The sequence below is a fragment of the Ixodes scapularis genome, unplaced genomic scaffold, assembly GCF_016920785.2.
Source record: "Ixodes scapularis isolate PalLabHiFi unplaced genomic scaffold, ASM1692078v2 PGA_scaffold3__209_contigs__length_174095766, whole genome shotgun sequence".
NCBI lineage: Eukaryota > Metazoa > Arthropoda > Arachnida > Ixodida > Ixodidae > Ixodes > Ixodes scapularis.
In genome coordinates this window covers 47538089-47558442 of record NW_024609868.1, presented here as the reverse complement: position 1 = coordinate 47558442, position 20354 = coordinate 47538089, and the positions used below count along the sequence as shown (strand labels likewise).

General features: G+C 44.5%; 1 pseudogene; it reads left to right on the top strand.

The window, feature by feature from the left end:
- Window positions 1–4612: 4612 nt before the first annotated feature.
- LOC115313354 lies at window positions 4613–5747 on the top strand (annotated as a pseudogene).
- Window positions 5748–20354: the final 14607 nt, after the last annotated feature.

Below are 20354 nucleotides of genomic sequence, written 5' to 3'. Positions count from 1 at the left end.
AATCAATAACCTTGAACACATTAAATCACGCCATGCATTCGTTAAAGGAAACGTACAGTCAGCGGCGTACCAACTTGTTTTTGAGGGGGGGGGGGGGGCAAACCAGACCCCCCCCTTTCAGGGCCTGGAGGGGGGGGGGGTTGCCTTCGGTATCCCTTGGGCGCCGCCTGCCAGTGTTTGCCCTGCCCACCCTATTGGAAAGACCAGTTCAAACTGGAACCAGTTTCAAACTTGGTTATTTGCTCCAGTTCGACCAGTTTCATGATGGTTAAACTGGTCAAGGTGGTTCGAACTGGTCACACTGGTTGACTGGTCATACTGGTTGACTGGTCATGATGGTTGAACTGGTCACACTGGTTGACTTTTCACACTGGTTCGACAAAAATATTTTAATTTGTTCGGGCTACCGCTGCGCTTCGGAAATATTTATTATACACACATGTACACAGGATACGCCTACTACAGCATCAGTCAAATTTGGGGGTTTTGCGTGCCAAATCAACGACGGGCTCTGGCACGCCCCAGCGGAGGACTGAGGATTAATTTGGACCACCTGGGGATCTTTTGACGTGCAACCGAAAGCTCGGTTACAAGGCGCCTTCTCCGTCATATTGCGGGCACCTCGGCCGGGATTCGAACCCGCCACATGGGGATCCGTAGGCCAGCGCTCTCGCCTCGGAGCCACCGAGGCGGCCTACTACGGAAACAGCTGAACATACATTGAGCGCATACATACACGGCACACACAAACATCAAGAGAACGGCACACGAACCCGATCACTACTTCCGAGCTCTGCGTTTCCGTCTTTTATACTGATCGTTTTGAACGCACAGAATTTCTCGGTGACCGCCTAAGCAATAAAAGGTATTCCCAGCATGTTGATTTTTTTCCAGCAATGTCATACCTTTGAGAGTATTTTGAACGGCTCAGAGGATGAATCTCTTAGTAAAAAGTAAACGCCTGATCATGCCGTAATTATTTGAAAGCAAATAAATCAAAGTGAGAAAACCAATAAACAAAGTGAGGAAGGGGGGTCAAACTGGTAACCAGTTAGACCAGGTAGACCAATCTGGTACCTAGTTTGGTCAATCTGGTTACCAGTTGTACCAGTTCGGGCACTCTGGTGACCAATTCGGCGTCGTGTGACCAGTTCGGCCAATTTGCTGACCAGTTTGGCCAATCTGGTGACCAGTTCGGCCAATCTGGTATCCAGTTCGGCCATCTGGTGACCAGTTAGGCCAATATGGTGACCGGTCAGGCCAATTTGGTAACCTGTTAGAACTTAGAAGGCAATCTGGTGACCAGTTAGATCAATATGATTACCACTTAAACCAGTCTGGCTACCAGTTGCACCAGTTTGATTTCCTGTTAGACCAGTCTGACCAGTCCAAATACCAGTCTCACCAGCAAAACACATGCCTTTCCCCCCCCCCCCCCCCCCCCCCCCCGGTTGGTACGCCCATGCGTACGGCTGTGTTTCGAGCTATCCAAAACTAACAAAACACGTTTTCAGAAATATTTGTGCTTTGCTCTCCCAATTTTTTTATTTGTCATCTCTTGGAAAATGGCAAATTTATGTCACGCCAAAACCAGCATTCAAATTTTTCCGCGCCGACAGCGGGGAGACACAACACCTTGAAAATGTGAAGGGGAATGGAGAGCAAAGCACTGTATTCACATTTCGTCTCAGTCATGCAGGTTTTAGTGAACATTTTCACCCTGAGAGCTCGTTGGGTTCGTCTGGAGAGTTCGATTTTTTTCTTTTTCTGTCGGTAACTGAGAAATTGTAATCCATTCTTTGGCTTTTTCTCGTCTAATTAGCAGGGCTTACACGAATGGTCTAAACGATCGAAAACACCGTTTGATCTATTCAATGCGGTGTAGAAAATAAATATCCCTCTTGATTTCTTCGCTAAAGGTCTGCGTTTTAGCGAGCTACACGCGGATTCTTTCCCGAGCCCACAAAGCAAACCGGCGAACGACGTTTTGCTAGGGTGCAGTACAAAAAGTCAAATAAAGAATAACAATTCAAAGATCAGGTACTATCGGGGAAAAATGAAATGCGAACAGAGGAGCGCGTGGCTCGCGGTACAGGCTGCGCCGCCTGGAAGTGAGCCTAGGAGCGAGGGTGCGCGGCCTGCTCCGACGTGTTCACGCCCCTCTCTCTGCGCTCCCCAAGCTTCGGCAGTGCGCCTCTTGGTGCGCTGAAAGCTATCACCGCTATCTTTGCTGGCTCAGCGCGTGCGGTGCAAAGAAACTCGCCGCATTCGCCGAGCAGGCAAAGATAGCGGTGACAGCTTTCAGCGCACTGAGAGGCGCACTGCCGAAGCTGGGGGAGCGCCAATCGAGGGTCGTGAACACATCGAAGTAGGTCACGCACCTTCGGCCCTAGGCTCACTTCCAGGCGGCGCAGCCTGTACCGCGAGCCACGCGCTCCTCTGTTCGCATTTCATTTTTCCCCGATAGTACATCTGAGGAAAACCGTTGAGCATCTGGAAAATGGCAAAATGGCTTGCGGTTGAACTTTTTCTGTATTTTTCCGCAGGATGAACAGGTTAATTTTTGTGTGTGTGTGTGTGTGTGTTTTTTTTTCATTATTCAAAAAAAAATATTAGCTTTCAGTTTTTCTTTTTTTTTTCATATTCGTGAACAAAAACTTGACAAATTGCAAGTGTTTCTTACCTAATTAGCGATTCTCTAGCACTCAAGAAAATATGTAAAAGACCATATGCTAGGTTACCCACCGCCAAGGAGCATCCTGCGAGAGCGCGCAGAACGTGCAGCACACGCTGCCTTCCGGTGTGCTTTGGTGGCGCGTGTACGCTGAAGGCTCATAAGACGCACAACTCTCAACGTTGCTAGAAAGCTCGCGCTTCAGGCGTCACGCCTGCAGCGCGAACTTTCTAGCTGAAACTGAAAAAAAAATTATCTGAAATAAAACGCACTGGTCAACGCCTTATTCTAAATATTAGGTTCAACCGCGATTTATTTGTAGCCTTTTCCTCGTAAATAACGCAAAGGTTTTTTGTTTCTTTTTTTATTTGCAACAAACGAGTTGCATGCACGCAGCTCCGCATGCTGGTCGGGCTTTCAGGGTGTCCTCGCACCACGGGTTGTTCGCCGCAGATCTAGGCGAGCTAGATTTTGTTTGCCCGGCGTCCACGACTGCCGGCAGGGGCCAACGACCGGCGCGGGGCACGAGGACGCCCCTTAACGCAGCGTAGCTCGCCGAATCTTCGTAGGTTCACATACCTGTGCATCTGATGCAGAAAGTACACTTCTCTTTTTGTGACTTTATCAAACGATAACTGAACAAACTAACAAACAATAAAATTAGTCCTTAGTTGTTTTTACAGCAGGAGTTTAGTCTGCCAGGACATGGCGACATTCATACCCACTGTAGATAAGCAATTTAGCCAGTGCAGTAGAACCGCTAGCCTGGAGTCTTTACCGTGCACAACGCAGTATGATACGCGACAGCACACCGGGGGCGATTGGTGGCCGAGTGGTCTAGCGCACAACAGCTCGGAGCACGTGGAGCGAAAGCTGGCGCTGCAGAACCCAGAGATCCTGGCAATCCCCGCCCCTGCCCGTTTCGATCTGGATCAGCATCGTGCCCGCGAGCGGTCGTGTATCACTACTCCGTGGAGCACGTTAAAAATCTCAGGCTAGCGGTTCTACTGCACAGTCTAAACTGCTCATCTATATACAGCGAGTGAGCCGTCGCAACTTTGAAATGGCTGACCATCTACACGCTGTATAAATATTCACACAGCTCCAATTATTTTACCGCACGCCGGTACGATGCTCATCCAGATCAAAACGGGCAGGGGTGGGGATTTAAATTGGCGATGCAACAATTTTTGTACTTTGCGCAAATACCGCTTAAAACGGATCCCTGACGTTAATGAACTATGAAACACGCGTTCGTTTCTCACCCCACGCAATAGAAGATCCAGAAAAAAAATTAAAGAAAAACGAGCACCGGTCACCCCCTCAACTTGCAGCCAGAACAAGTGGCCACGTGATCTGGAGCCGATTGTATGCCGCCAATGCTGATCATAGCCAAGCGCTGGGGTTGGCAAAGCACAGGGCACGCGCTGAGTTCCAGACATTCTTATGGCTCGGCTATTGTCGTCGTTGCAGCGATTGGACACGGGCCACTACCCGAATGCATGTCGAGGCATCGATTGTCAAGAGCCCAGATCGAATGCGTACGCAGTCTTCGCGTCCACTGTGTGAGCACCATTTGAATATCGTCACCGCAAAGCTCGATGACGCATTCCCGGGGATCGTACTGTTGCCATTGTCCCCACAGCTCCGTCACCAAATTTCGCGATGGAGCAAAAGTCGTCTTTGGAAGGAGAGACTGAAAGAAAAGCTCCGCTCTCATCCTTTGGATTCCGCCGCGACGAAGACGCTTCTTGGTCAGTGGTGTTGCGTTCGAGTATTCTTGGGTCCCACTAGTGCCATGAAGCTGGTGTAAAGTAAGAAATATTCCTACCCAATGTCGTTGCACAGCCCTTTTAACCCAGGATCATTGGGATGGACAACAATGTGTTGTCCATCCCAATGGACAACTACCGTGTTCTGATGCCACGTCTGCCTACAGGTAACCCTCGTCCTAAATTCGGTCTTCCTTCATGGGGATCTCGCTGCCAGACCATACCGAGCTTCGGACTTCAGAGATGCCCTCAAGGACATCATTGATCTAAAGGATATAATCGCCATGGGACAATACCAAATGCCTCATGTGTGCATGGTCCAGTGTGCGACTTCTCTTGCAAACGCAAAGCTCGTCGCCTGTGAAGAGCTGAAGATGAAAGGACGGAAATGTCTCGTTGTTGATCCAGAGACAAAGGAGGTGAAAATCAGACTGCTTTGGTTACCACTTTATATGTAAAACCGAAGAATCGTTGAAGCGATGGAGCCCTACGGCACAGTACGCTCCGTAGTGCGAGAAAAATGGAGATGTGAAGGAATGGAGGACATGAAAACCCTCAACCGTGAAGTACAACTGACCCTTCGAGACGACACTAACGTGAATAAGATTCCACAACTGATAGACATCATCGGGTGCCAGAGCTTACTTCTTATCTCAGGTCAGCCTCCTTCGTGCCTACGATGCCATCGAGTGGGCCACATCCGCCGCCATTGGCGGACTCCCTGGTGTGCGAAATGCCGACGGTACGGGCATAAACCGGAGGACTGCGTCATGACCTACGCTGATAGGCTGAGGTTGGGGACAAGTGAAGAATCAACAACAGAGAACCTCATGGATGTAAGCGAGGTTGTTGACCCTAATGGCGATGTCTCTGCAATGGCAGCAGCCCTGGACGGTGGGTCTCAATCGGCCTCCATAAAAGCGGTTGTGCCAGACAATCTCACGGCGGCCACTACCTCTAGTGAAGACCCAATAATCACCGTTTCGCCTGCAACCGAAAACAGCACCCCGACAAACCCCGCGAATCCAACAAATAGGGGCGCCTTCACGAATGAAAAACAGTGCGAAGCAACAACCGAGGCTAACCTGGAAGACACCGCAACGGAGGAAAACGATGAGGTACAGGACTTAATTCTTGAACTAGAAGTGCTTACAAACGTGGGATTAAATGACGGCCTTATAACTAGAGCAAAGCACTATGAAAAGAGACTGGGCGCTGTTCGACATAAGCCGTATTCAAAGACGCTCCCTGGCGCCAAGCTTGTTGAAGACAAGCAAACGGGCGATAACGCCCGACCATAATTGATCGTATGTCCAGCACCCTCCAACTTCGCGTGCCCACCTTAAATGTGAGAGGTCTCAGCTCTAAACGAAAGCAGTGTCAACTTCTACAACTAATAGTCCAGCAGAAGATCGATATATTAGCTGTGCAGGAAATGAAAGTGTGCAGCCAGGAAGAAACCGAGATCGCATTGGAGCCCTTCCTGAAAGATTTCGAAGTGTGTGTCACTCATGCATCTCACACATCGGCTGGATGTTTTTTTGTTTCTAAAGAAGGGGTTGGGTTTAACTGCTGCTTCTCTCACTACCGACCAGGAAGGACGCTTTATATCTTGCGATCTAGACCATGTAAATATTCAATTGCGCATGATTTGCGTGTACGCTTCAAATAATGTGACAGCGGGCAAACATTTTTCTTCTTTTCTAACATCATACATTGACACAGATAGAAAACTGTTGCTATTGGGAGACTTCAACTGTGTGCTACATCTAAACGATCGCTCCCAACTAACGACTAGATTCGACCCTAGTGCACCTGTACTCCAATCTCTTGTGAGCGATAACAACTTAGTAGACACCGGAAAACAAAAACGAGGCAGAGTGCACTATACACATTTCCAACGCTCCTCTCACGCTCGACTCGACCGGATATATGTCACTGAAGACCTTTATGATACTATTTCTGATTACACAGTGAAACCTATATTTTTCTCAGACCACTGCCTTGTATAGGCAGGTGACAAGAGTCACCTTTTTCAGCTATAAAGCTAGAAAGCGAGGATGAACTGGCACTTTCGAGGACAAGAAAACAGGTGAACGTTACGCCTGGTGAAAGAATGAACGTAAATCTCTAGAAGTCCCTGACTGAGCGTTGCTTTCTCGGCTCGGCGGGCGGCAATATGACGGGCCAGCGCTTTTGTCGTGCATGTGTTCTGCTCTTTGTGGATTTCCAGGAAAACGAGCTGACGGAATATACCTGGGTGTCCAAAATTCTAGCCTAAGAAATTAACCACCTAAAAAATAAAAAAATGAACTATTTTTGGGCGTTTAGGTGCCTCATTTAGGTAGCTGGGTGTTCATTTTGACCAAAACCACGAGACTGGAAAACACAAAAAAAATGACACTCAGGTTTAGATGTTGAGTTTGATAAACCCAAAGTCGGGCTGGTGCGGGAGTCACAATACGAAAAATGCCGAGGTTAAAAATTCACTCACAGCAATGAATTATAATAATTAATTATCATTAATTCGTTATTATAATAATTAACGAATCAGTGATAAATACAATGACTGGCCAGGCAAAGATTCTTGGTCTGTGGATAGCCTTTCCACAGCTTAAGCATAGTACAGGATGTTACAAAAAAAAATACATGGTCTGTTTTTTTTACCGCAAGAATAAACTAGGCATCGCCGAACGCTCATTTTCCGCCCGAAGGCAGCGCTAGAGGTCACAACCAGATGTCAAAGTTCAGCCCCATCCGATACTTTATTCAAAATTTAAGTGATTTTCTGAAACGTTCATTGGGAAAATGGCGGCCGACGGAGCTTTCGAATACATGCGGCTCTATGGCACCAGAAACCGAAAACGGGCAAAAATAGGTTTCATTTTCCCATTGAAATTTTCAGAAAAGCACTTATAACTTTTGAATAAGGTGTCCGTTCGGGATAAAACTTTGGCATCTGGTTGTAACCTAGCGCTACCTTTTGGCGGAAAATGAGCGTTAAACGACGCGTAGTTTATTTTTAAGGTAAAAAAAAAACTGTATTTTTTTATGGCATCCTGTACCAGTCTTAATGTGGTGATTTGGTGATTTATGCGCGCAAGTAGTGGTGTGCAAAAATGAAAAAAGATGCAAACGGGTACAGCTTGACATTGTATAAAACATAGTGTAAGCACTCACATGGTACTTAAGAGTGAAACAGCCCTATATTTTGCACTAGCGTTGAGTGTATCGAAAGTGAAGAGTGCATCAAAGGCTAAACTTGTACACATATACTGCTCAGGCCATTATGTTTGTAAGCTCATAGTGCTTTATTACCCTCAGATTTGGTGTAAGTCCTCTGCTCATTGCTTACACGAAAAAGAAGGAAACATTCTAAGCTTGGGTTAATAGAAAAACTCCACCTGCTGACAGCTACCAATCATCTCGGCGCCGATTATGAGTATTCACTGCACGCCAACGGTCGCGTGCTTAGAACGAGTTTTTTCCCACGTGATTTCATACAGTCACTATTGTTCTTGACAAACAACAATGTTTACTCAGGCAAGCGGGCGTATGGGAAGCTCATAATATTTTGTATTGATTGTGGCACACGTGGCAAGTTGCATAGGCTTTTTTATAACCCGCGAAATAGAATGCTCCTGGGTTACCTTGGTCTCTAATGCACGTAGCACACAAAAGAACACGAACTGAATTGCAGTGGAAAATGAAAATAAATAATGATAAACAAGCGTGTAGTCACGCGAAAACTGAGGGCATTGCACATGTACAGAAGATAAGCTTCGTTTCACTAACTACATTACCAGTAAAGTATTTGGTTTTACCCTGGAAGCGAAGCGGAACGTACAACTGCGAGCATACTGCCCTGAACTATACTTCCAGTGAACAAACGCACCATCCAAAGCATCGAGTTTGTTTTTATAGCTCTTGGTACGCTCAAACCTTTAAAAACACAATTATAATCAATTCTAATATTTTAATTATTTTTATTAAGTGCGCATATGTGTTTTTTTTTTTTTTTTGTCTGTTGCGTTCACGTGCCATTTTCTTAGATATATAATACTTTTCCAGAAGTCCGACACCTATAGTCTGGTTCATCATAAGAAAGGGCCGAATAATCAAAGATGTACACAAAAATAAAAAAAAAAGAACGCGAACACGTGAACACACATCAAAAATGCAATGTAACGGCACATCCTAAACTAGTCGTTAGTTTTTTCGAGAGCAGCAGTTTCGTAGGGCGACATTGTTACCCGTTGAAGGTTATAAAACGTGCAGTACAACTGTTAGCTCGGGGTCTTTAACGTGCATTACGCAGTATATGTGGTACACGATCGCACGACGGTAGGATGCAGACAGGCGACTGAACCCAGGGTCCCTGCTAAAGCCCCTTGATAAAGGCGTTTTTTACAAGTACCGCCAACCATTGTTGGGGAAACGCGCAAGACACGTGCCACGAGCGGGTGCTCCGCCGCCATTCGCTTTCAAGGGCCAGTCATTTTAGTGCTGCGCCGCCATTTGCCTCCAAGGGCCACTTGAGACACGGGCCTCGTGCACTGGCACCTTTGAGGTTATTTGAAAGACCAACGCAAACACATCGAGGGGATTTAGTCCCGCCAACGTTGGGTTCCGAAGCGTGAGCTCCGTGCTTTGAACGGAGCTCGCGCTCGAGCACTTCTCCACGTGCTCTGATCTGCGGTGCCACACCACACTCGGCCAACGGTCCCCCGCCGGACTTGGTTTAGCCTGTGAGCTAAACCATATGAGCTATGCTTAGAGTATCGGCACTCTTTCCCCAAAAATTATTGTGGGTGCCACCAACTTGGTGGTTAGTAACCAATCAAACGCAACTGCCGATCGTCATGATTCAAAAGTTTCGGTGTCAGGCAGCTCGCGCAATATTGCTTTGCTTTGTCACGAACTGTTTAAACATTTGTGGAGGACGGGAAGGCGTTTCCTGTGATTTCAAAAGCTTCAGATAACTGACAACTATGATTTTAAGCACCAAGATGTCTATGAAGCGTAACTTACTTAGTTGTTCTAGTTTAGCCCGACCGCATAGGCATAAAAGAGAACAAACAGCTTGACCTTGCGCTCTTGGTGCTGCTTCAGTGGCTTTATTAGCCCGTAGCGTTGGCTGCGTTCCGAACTAAGGTAAAGCAAAGCAAATATTCAGATCTTAGGGTTTCACAAGACAAACCAACAAAAATCACTTAACACACCCCAATAAAAAAAAATTGCGGGTTTATTTTGACTAATTGGAGATCTTTTGACGTGCAACCGAAATCTCAGATTGGCCTCCGTCGAATCGCGGGCACCGCGGCCGATATTTAAACCAAACAAATATAGATTTATGGGCCAGTGCGTTAGCTCAGACACACTGAGACGATTGAATGTTTTGTGTTTTGTTTTAATATCGTTACCACTTAAGAGCCACCGAGGTGGTTTTTGAAACAAAATATAGTCAAACCACTCCGACAAGCATAGTTTGATTGCGAAAATATTGTTTCCATGTGATAAAAACATTAAAATATTTTTGCATACGTGGCGGAATCTGAAATGGCAGAATGCATTTCATGGCGCCCATTTCATTTGGATCGCGTCGGGAATGCGTACCGACGCACAGTAGAACGCGCGCAAAAGTAGCTGTGGTGCACCCGCAGCCTCGCGCTTGTGTTTCTGATATCTCTAGCTCGCTCACTGCGAGCATCCAGGCATCTGACACCGTGACATCTGGCGATTTTTCTGTCTTTCACGTGGCGATCCAAGCGGCACACGACGGAAGATGCACATCAAGATGTTCTTGAACACGTGTCGCCATCTGTACTTTATATTAAGAAACTACAATTTGCCGTAACTGAATGGGAAAAGTTTGAAGTCTTATAACATTTTAACGTGTAATCTATCAATATGGAAGTTCTGGAAAATGTAATATTGAAGGATGCTTCATAATTTAATGTCTCGTTATTTTGATTAGTTAACGTGATTCCGTTTTTATAGCGCCTTAAAATGATGTCATTTTAAACTTTATTTTTTATTTTAAAATATACACTATCTGTACATCTCGTTGCTTACTTTTTTAATTTATTACATGCAACCAAACTCTCACGTAAATTATCGTGGACAATGGGACGTTATAACTCGAGAAATAATTTTTTCAACAATAGAGACTGTGGTCTATTAAAAGATAAATTATTAGCTAACAACTAAAGGTAATCGTAATTTTGAGACGTTAAAGGATTGTCAAAAAACAGCTCCTTAATTTGACATTAACTTTATAATTGTAAGTTACATAGAACGAAAGTTATAAGCCGTCAAAAAAGCACCAAAACGTCCTGCACGGTGGGGTTGCACCTTAAAGGGGCGGTGCAACGATATTCAATTTGAATGCTTTTCACTTTACACGAGCTTACTGGCACAAGTGGGACTCAAGGATACTCGCACGCAACGCCACGAGTCAAGACACTCCTTTGTTGCGCTGTAATTTCAAGGACAAAACCGAGTGTTTTCATTCAATCTCTCCTTCGTAAAACCTGATGACGTAGCTGGGCGGTAGCAGTACCGCCCAGTTACGATATTTGAATACGGCTCATAGATTGGACCCGAGCATGGCGTGGACACTCGATTTGGGCTCGTGATAATCGATAGCTCGAGAAACATTCGGGTAGTGTCCTGTGTCCAATCGCTGCAGTGACAACAGCCGAACCATAACAATGTCTGGAACTCAGCGCGTGTCCTGTGCCTTGCCACCCCAGCGCATGGCTATGATCAACACTGGCGGCATATAATCGGCTCCAGATCATGTGGCCGCTTGTTCTGGCTGTAAGTTGAGGGGGTAAACTCTGCTCGTTTTTTTTTCTTTTTTTTTTTCTGCGACTTCGATTGCATGTGGTGAAAAACGAACGGGTATTTCACAGGTCATTAACATCAGGGATCCGTTCTAAGCGGTATTAGCGCAAATTGCAAAAATCGTTGCATCGCCGCTTTAACGGTCAACAGAGTATAGAAACACGTGGTATTTGGAAAGGGATTTGTGTATTGATAAAATAGCACCATAAAGTGGGTGTTTCTTTTTTTGTTGTTGTTGTTGTTGTTGTTTTTTTTTGTGCTGGGAAGAACAATTAATTTCGGAGAATTGAATTCTAGAGATAGGATTGCAAAGGTGTATGTTCTCAAACAACAAACGGCTCGAGTGCCCAACAAATGGCCTGATCAAAATTTGCTACTGTAATCAAAACCATGCTCCCCGTGTTTTTTTTTTCTTCTTTTTTTGGTGTAGTCTGCACATACAGTAAAAGCTTTGATAAGCAATGCCTTCTACAAACTATTCACTGTCTGCCCTATCTCCCAGATGCACATAAAGGGATCACTGTCAATGCATTTCTTTCGCTGACCAGATCAGTTTTACAACGTCTACAAAAGCAGAAAATTCCGTAACATAAGGGATTCTGTAGGCTTCGAACTAGATTCATTATAATTGCGCGCATCGCTTCGACAATTTATTTAAACATACGCTATATAATGTTTAAATAGCTTCACGGTATATAATCAATATATTTTTGCTCAGCAAAATCTTTCTTGGCATGTATACTTAAATCATGCAACGCGCATTCCACACTATCAAGATTGCCGGTCTTAGCAGCCTATTAATGTGGGCTCGTTCAGAGCATGCGCTCTGGACATCACCCACAAATATGGCGCCCAGTGAATACTCCTTATAGAATAGAAAAGGGTTACAAGGTGGCTAGGGTTACGCCTTCGTGGCCTTCTTGTAGTCGGGGTGAAAGGGGGGATGGTAGATATAGTTAATGAGATGGGATTCCTTCACGTGCTGTATTGGGAATCGGAGAAGATATTGAAGTCTTCCTTGCCGAAGGCGATTGCCAGGGCGATGGCTGTTTCTTCTGCCCCCACTGGATTGATAGTGCGGATGGAGGGTGTAACTACCGTCGTTAGGTCGTTGTCTATCACGCTGACTGCGGCCGCTGGTTGATCCGAGTACATGGCAGCGTCAGTAAAACGGGTGTCGGCCTTGCTGCTATATTTGTGTTGGAGGGCCCGAGCTCGGGCATTGCGGCGGCTGGAGTGAAGGATGGGATGCGTGTTCCTGGGGATCGGGGCAACTTGAATGTGGTCTCGTATGGCCGTTGGCAGGCGAACCGTGTTCCGCACCGAGCTGGGTATCGGGAAGTGTAAGTTCCGGAGGACTGTGCGGCCGGTAGGGGTGTAAAATTTTATTGCAACACGGCGCCGCGTATTCGTCGGAAGCCAAATTCCACGCGGCAAACAAGCAATGAACGCCGCCGAAGTACATGATTTCAAGGGGTCCATTGCGTGAGCGACTTCACCTGCACAGAAATGACGCACTTGCCAAAAAACATTGTATACTGTATATTCAAAAACGGTGGCTCTTGATTCTCGCAGATGTATACTTAAATCATGCAACGCGCATTCCACACTATCAAGATTGCCGGTCTTAGCAGCCTATTAATGTGGGCTCGTTCAGAGCATGCGCTCTGGACATCACCCACAAATATGGCGCCCAGTGAATACTCCTTATAGAATAGAAAAGGGTTACAAGGTGGCTAGGGTTACGCCTTCGTGGCCTTCTTGTAGTCGGGGTGAAAGGGGGGACTTGAATGTGGTCTCGTATGGCCGTTGGCAGGCGAACCGTGTTCCGCACCGAGCTGGGTATCGGGAAGTGTAAGTTCCGGAGGACTGTGCGGCCGGTAGGGGTGTAAAATTTTATTGCAACACGGCGCCGCGTATTCGTCGGAAGCCAAATTCCACGCGACAAACAAGCAATGAACGCCGCCGAAGTACATGATTTCAAGGGGTCCATTGCGTGAGCGACTTCACCTGCACAGAAATGACGCACTTGCCAAAAAACATTGTATACTGTATATTCAAAAACGGTGGCTCTTGATTCTCGCAGATGATGATGATACCGTGTCTCTAAAAGCTCATAAACAAAGAATACTACATGTACACGGGACGAGACAGAACAGTGGGAGAATTTCTGGAGCACAAGCGAGCACGTACCACCTGACACCAAGCGTCGTACCGCGTTCCAGGCGGCGGCGTGTGTTTCCAGAACACCTCCGATTGGATACATTTCGTTTCTTGTGCATTAATAAGACAGGTAGGAAACGCCAGAAAGTCGAAGTGAAAAAAAATGTGGAGTGGTGTACAGGTTAGCGCACCCGACCGGACATTGGGAGGCCCAGAGCTCAAATCCAGGCGCCGCCTTATTTTGGCTTTCGGCGGGTTCCTGAAAACTTTAACTCATTGCATTAAGTACGGTTCATTCACCTGCATATGTTCGTTTATATATATATATATATATATATATATAACGAAGTGAAAAACTCACGGTGAAAAACAACAAACAGCGGAGGTTCAATCGACGTTTTCGCCGAGAGACTCGGCTTCGTCAGGAGACGACTTTACAAGTGAGGGCATATCGCTGCGGCAAAGAAATTCAGAACTGAAAAAAAAGGTGTAGGCAACGTACGCGTTTCTAGATAGCAAACAACTTGAGCTGAGCAACCTGAGCAACCTGAGTTCGGTATTTAAAACTCAAAGCCGAAAGCAAAAGGCCTTAGAGGGATTCTCTAACGATCTGCATCGGGAGGAAGTAAGCGCCGCACCCGCGCTTGTGGATACAGACTTCGTAGTAAATTTTTTTTAACTACACTACTCAAAATTTTAATAATGTTTATGGTCGGATATTGAGATAACTGCTAAAGATAAATAGAAAACCTTACATAGGCCAAAATTCTACTCAGCAGAGCGTCTGTGTGAAGTCCCGTTTGAAACGTTCATAGCACGAGATTCGAGTCTTAATAGCGGCCATACAAACAATATATTACAATTTCTGTTGGTAGTTTGTGATAGACAGCTATATTAACTAACTGTAAATAAAAAATTAAAAAATAAAACACGTTTTTTTTTTGTTTTTTTTTTTTTAGAAAATCGACTTCAAACTTATTAGTTTTTCGAAATTTTCGTTTTTTCAGGCACTTGTAGCGCATTATATACTTTTTGCAAAATTTTGATATTATACTCAAAAGAAAGAACTTAACTGGAGCTTTACGTTGATATAAAGATTATAAAAATATATTGATTATGTCACACAGCACAGCTTGCTGAACTTCGTCAAATATCGTCGCAGAGAGCCGGTTTCACAAAGAAAACAAAATCGTTAAAAATGCTATGACCTAGACGCTTCATTAGCATAAAAAAGCCTATGTTTAGGGTGTTCCCAGAAAGTTATACTAATGTAGCGTAAGAAGTAGGGAAAAGGGATAGAGTGAAATATGGCACCTCCGATAAGCTGGAAAAACGCCAGTTTCCACCTTGGCCGCTTCAACGGTCTATAACTTGAAAACAAAAAATCCGACGAAATTGCCGTATGCGTATTCTTTTATTATAGGAATTGCCCCAAAACATATATTTTTTTTTCGTCAAAATTAAAAATTTGACCCAAAATCCGTGCCTGAGTTGAAATGAAATCACCCATATGTATTCGGAAGAAAACACACTTTAGACGGTTGTTGGAGTTTTTAGAACATATTATTCGTAAAGTTGGTCGACGTTTCGACCTGAGACAGACCTCAGGCCGAAACGTCGACGAACTTTACGAATAATATGTTCTAAAAACTCCAATAACCGTCTCAAGTGCGTTTTCTTCCGTATTCATACTTTTCGTCATCCTCCGCTACATTTTCTCTCTCTCTCTCTCTTTATATATATATATATATATATATATATATATATATATATATATATATATAAATCTTGCTCGTGCTCCGCGTCGGCCGTTGTCCCTTTGCCGGCAGTGGCGGACGCCGGGAGAACAAAATATGGCTCGCTAAGATTGGGGGGGCGAACACCCGGTGGCCCGAGCTGCATGCGCAGCTGCGAGCATGCAACTCATTTGTTCCGGAAAACTTCTGCGCCATCTATGAGAAAATGGCTACAAATAAATCGCGGGTGAACTTAGTGAATTCGCAACACTGGAATCCCCTTAATACTGTATTCAATATAAGAAGTTGACTAATGCACAAGCAAAATGCCTTTTATTTTAGATTTTGTTTTCAGTTTCAGCTAGAAAGCTCGCGCTGCAGGCGTGGCGCCTGAAGCGCGAGCTTATTAGCATCGTTGCGAGTGAAGCGTCTTGTGAGCCTCCAGCGTACACGCGAAACCAAAGCACATCGGAAGGTAGCGTGTGCTGCACGTTCTGCTCGCTCTCGCAGGATTCTCGTTGCTGAGACTTGAAGGTCTGTCTTCAGCGGGAGCTCGCTGGCTCCCGAAGTCCTGTAGTTGCGCGTGCCCACGCGTTCACACTTGTGTTAGCAAGGGCAGAAAGCTTACGCTGAAGGCGGAGCTTCTACAGGTTTACAACATTTCCGCGAGCCACACGCGGATTTTGTCTCGAGCCGACAGAGCAAACTGGCGAATGACGTTTTGCTGGGGTGCGGTACAGGGAGCAAGATAAAGAATAACAACTCGAGGGTCAATGGCATCGAAGAAAGACGTTAAGCACCTGGAAAATGGCAAGACTTTGTGTGCGGCTCAATGAACTTGTAAGCACTAGCGTGCTAATGTTGAACTTTTTCTGTTTTTCCCCAGGGTGAACATGTTAGTATTTTTTTTCCTTTTCATATTCACAAACGAAAACGTGACGAATTGCAATTGGTGCGTTGCTTAATAAACAATCCTCTAGCATTACGCAAGAAGATATGTAAGAGACCATATGCTATACTCCGTTGATCCTTAAAGGAGCTGTGCAACGATATTCAATTGGAATGTTTTTCTCTCTACACTAGCTTACTGGCACACCTCGGACTCAAGGATACTCACACGCAACACCATTGGCCAAGAAACTCCTTTGTTGTGGTGTAATTTCAAGGACAAAAGCGATCATTTTTATTCAATCTCTCCTTTGCAAAATTTGATGACGTAACTCGGGGATCGCAGTACACCCAAGTGACGATATTTGAATGCGGTTCACAGATTGGACCCGAGCATTGCGTGGGCACTCGACTTGGGCTCGTGACAATTGCTAGCTCGAGAAGCATTCGGGTTCTGACCCGTGTCCAATCGCTGCAACGACGACAACAGCCGAGCCATAACAATGTCTGGAACTCAGCGCGTGTCCTGCGCTTTGCCAACCCCTGCGCGTGGCTATGATCAACACTGGCGGCATATATTCGGCTCCAGATCACGTGGCCGCTTGTTCTGGCTGCGAGTTGAGGGGGTGAACGCCGATCGTTTTTCTTAAATTTTTTTCTGGGACTTCTATTGCGTGGGGTGAAAAACGAACGCGTGTTTCATAGGTCATTAACGTTAGGGATCCGATTTAAGCGGTATTTGTGCACAGTACAAAAATTGTTGCATCGCTCCTTTAAGCTGAGACTACAGGTTTTCCTGTTCATTTTAATCCAAATGGTGGCCAATTTAATCCAAGTGCCATTCAATTTAATTCAAGCGCCATTCAGTTTAATCTCAGCGTTAGCGGATATAACCGTGGGGTCGGTCAATTTAATCCATAAGATATACATGCACGCTTTTCTCTTCAGTGGCTGTGTTTCGCTTACACTTTTGATCAATTCGAGTAGTCATTTACACAGTTAGATTTTGTTGGGGATCACTGATCATTGATGACTATTTCGATTGTTTGGAGTTACTGTAGTCGCACGATTGACATAGAGATTACTTTTTCGGTAACATCGAGTTATTAGTGGCGCATTGGACTTTAGCTGAACTGACTTTTTATTTACTCGTTCTCATTACTTCAACTTATCATTGATACAGTTCAGATGATACAAGTAAAATTGCAATTGGTGATTATTATTTTTATTACTTTTCGCTATTATTGACACCGCTGACTTAAAATCGCTTCTACTTCTAATTACTTTCACGTATAAAAAAAATTAATATATTAAAAGTTTAGCAAATATATTTATAACTCTCGATTACTTCGAGGAATTTTGACAAAATATAAATTTGTAGAAGCTCATTTGATATCCTGATTACTTCTTGGTTATATAGCTATTGTTGCAAAAAACATCTTTATAGAAGCAAACATTTCGTTACTCAGTCGATCACTTTGAATTAATATTGACAAACATTGACAAAGGCGACTTCATATGATTTCAGCTAAGATTTTGATTACTCCTATGATTAATCCGTGTTAATATTTACCCAACTGATTTTAAATTAACTTAATTAACTTAGTGGTTACTTCTGATTTTTCCCCGATATAATTGTCACATAACTGAGTTAATACCAGTATTATTGACATTTTGATAACTTTGAGTAACTAGAGACTTATTTGACCTTATATTCGTATAATTGACATAATCCTCACTATCATTATTACGTAATTATTACTTTGAGCTTTTATACCACCGATTGATTTATTCTCAGCTCATTTCCCATTTATTAATCCAATAGAGTTTGATCAGAATTCGGTGACATCGTAATTACTCTTGACGTTACTTCGAGCAAATTGTAGACTAACCAATTTATTATGACTACGACTCACATTTCGATTACTCTTTTGTTTTCTTCGAGTAACTACTGACGCAATGGACTTTAATTTGCCCTAATTGACATCGTGATGACTTGATTTTTTTATATAATCTTCAGCCAATTGATTTATTATAAGCTTAATTGATGTTGTGATTAATAGTTTGATTACTTAGAGTTACTATTTACTCAATAGGCTTTATGACAGCTAACTGACATTGTTATGCCTCTCTTGATTACTTCGAGTTATTATGCAACCAGTTCCTCTATTATTAGCTCAATTCACAATATTATTTCTCTTTTGACTATTTGGAGTTACTTCTGAACCATAGACCTTAATACGGCCTAATTGACATTATGATAATTCTTTTGATTACTTTAAGGTAATATTAAAACAAATTATTATGAACTCAACTTACGTTATGATCAGTCTTTTTATTACTTGGAGTTACTATTGACCCAATCAACTTTAATTCGGCCTAATTTACATTTTGGGGACTCTCTTGATTACATCGAGTTAGTATACCACCAGTTCATCTATTACGAGCTCAGTTCCCATTATTATTACTCTTTTGATTACTTGGAATTATTTTTTGACCCAGTCGACTTCAGTTCGGCCTAATTGACATTGCGATGACCGTTTTAATTACTTTGAGTTAACATTCAACCATATGAATAATTATGAGCCCAATAGACATGATGCTCTTTTGATTACTACTAGTTACTTTTCACCCAAGGAACTTTAATTCGGCCTATATCACATTTTGACGATATCGGCAAATAGAGTGTTAAAAAATACGTTTGAATGGTTCGAACGCGGTTTTAACTTGGAAAGGAGCAAGTTGGAAATCAGAGCCATTTCTTCGACTGCATTCCTCGTGCTCCGCGCCGGCCGTTGGCCCTAGCAGTGGCGGAGGCCGGGAGAACGAAATCTGGCTCGCCTAGATCGGCGGCGAACGTGGCAGGAGCCCACCCCGATAGGGTGCCTAGATGTCTGTCTGTCTCAGGGTGAAGACATCCATTGTTGTCCGGAATGTACCAGCGCGTGACGCTCTCGCGCACTCGGTGCGTGACTTGGGCGGTAAGATGGCGTCTATGCATCAGCCAAAGCTACGCGCTCGAGCTGAGTGACACCGGATTGCGCGCACTTCAAAATGCATAAAAAAACGACTGGGCGGAAAAATGGCTGAGATGTCACCACTCAAGCAAAAGCGCGCGTGTGTATGAAGGCACTCTACACCCCGAGCGCCCGACCTGCATGCGCATGCAGCTCGTTTGTTCCAAGAAAGTTCTGCCCATCTATGAGAAAAACATAACTACAAAGAAATCGCGGGTGAATCCAGTGAATTCTCGACACACCCCTGAGCGCTGCACCCATGGACCCCCGCCCGCCTACGCTCCCCCCCCCCCCTCCCCCCTTTGCTTTCTCCGCTCCCCCAAGTGACGCAACTGGAATCCTCTTAATATTCAATTTAAGCAGTTGACTAATGCAAGAGCAACGCGCATTTTATTTTAGATATAGACGCTTTACACACGCGCCAGAATACAGCCGCCATTGCTGACCTTCTCTTGTTTTACCGCGATACCGAGCCACTGAAATTGGTGTGGACGAGCCTCCACAAAGGCCAATGCTGGGGAGCAAGACAGAATAAAGTCTAAGATGTCAATAACCTGGCCTCCTATGGTAAAAATGAAGTGAAGTAAACGTAATCAGGGGGAACAAAAACTGAAGGTAGGTTATGGCGGCGCCCATGCACAGCTGCTGCAAAGCGTCTATATATATATACATTTTTTTTTTCCAGTTTCAGCTAGAAAGCACGCGCTGCAGGCGTGACGCCTGAAGCGCGAGCTTTCTAGCAACGTTGAGAGTTAAGCGTCTTATGAGCCTCCACCGTACACGCGCAACCAAAGCACGCCGGAAGGCAGCGTGTGCTGCACGTTCTGTGCGCTCTCGCAGGATGCTCCTTGGCAGTGCGTAACCTAGCATATGGTCTATTACATATTTTCTTGTGTAATGCGAGAGAATCGCTAATTAGGTAACGAACAACTGCAATTCGCCACCGTTTTTGTTTACGAATAGAAAAATAAAGAATGACTGGAAGCTGATAATGTTTCTTTAAAAAGTAAAAAAACAAAGACAAAAAAAAAAAAACTAACATGTTTATCCTCGGGAAAAATACAGGCAAAGTTCAACCGCAATCACGCTAGCTCTTACAGCAGCCACACACACAAAGTATTGGCATTTTCCAGATGCTCTACGCTTTTCCTCAGGTGTTTTTGAAGCTTGAATTGTCATTCTTTATCTGACTCTTCGTACTGCACCCTAGCAAATCGTCGTTCGCCGGTTTGCCCTGTGGGCTCAAGTCAAAATC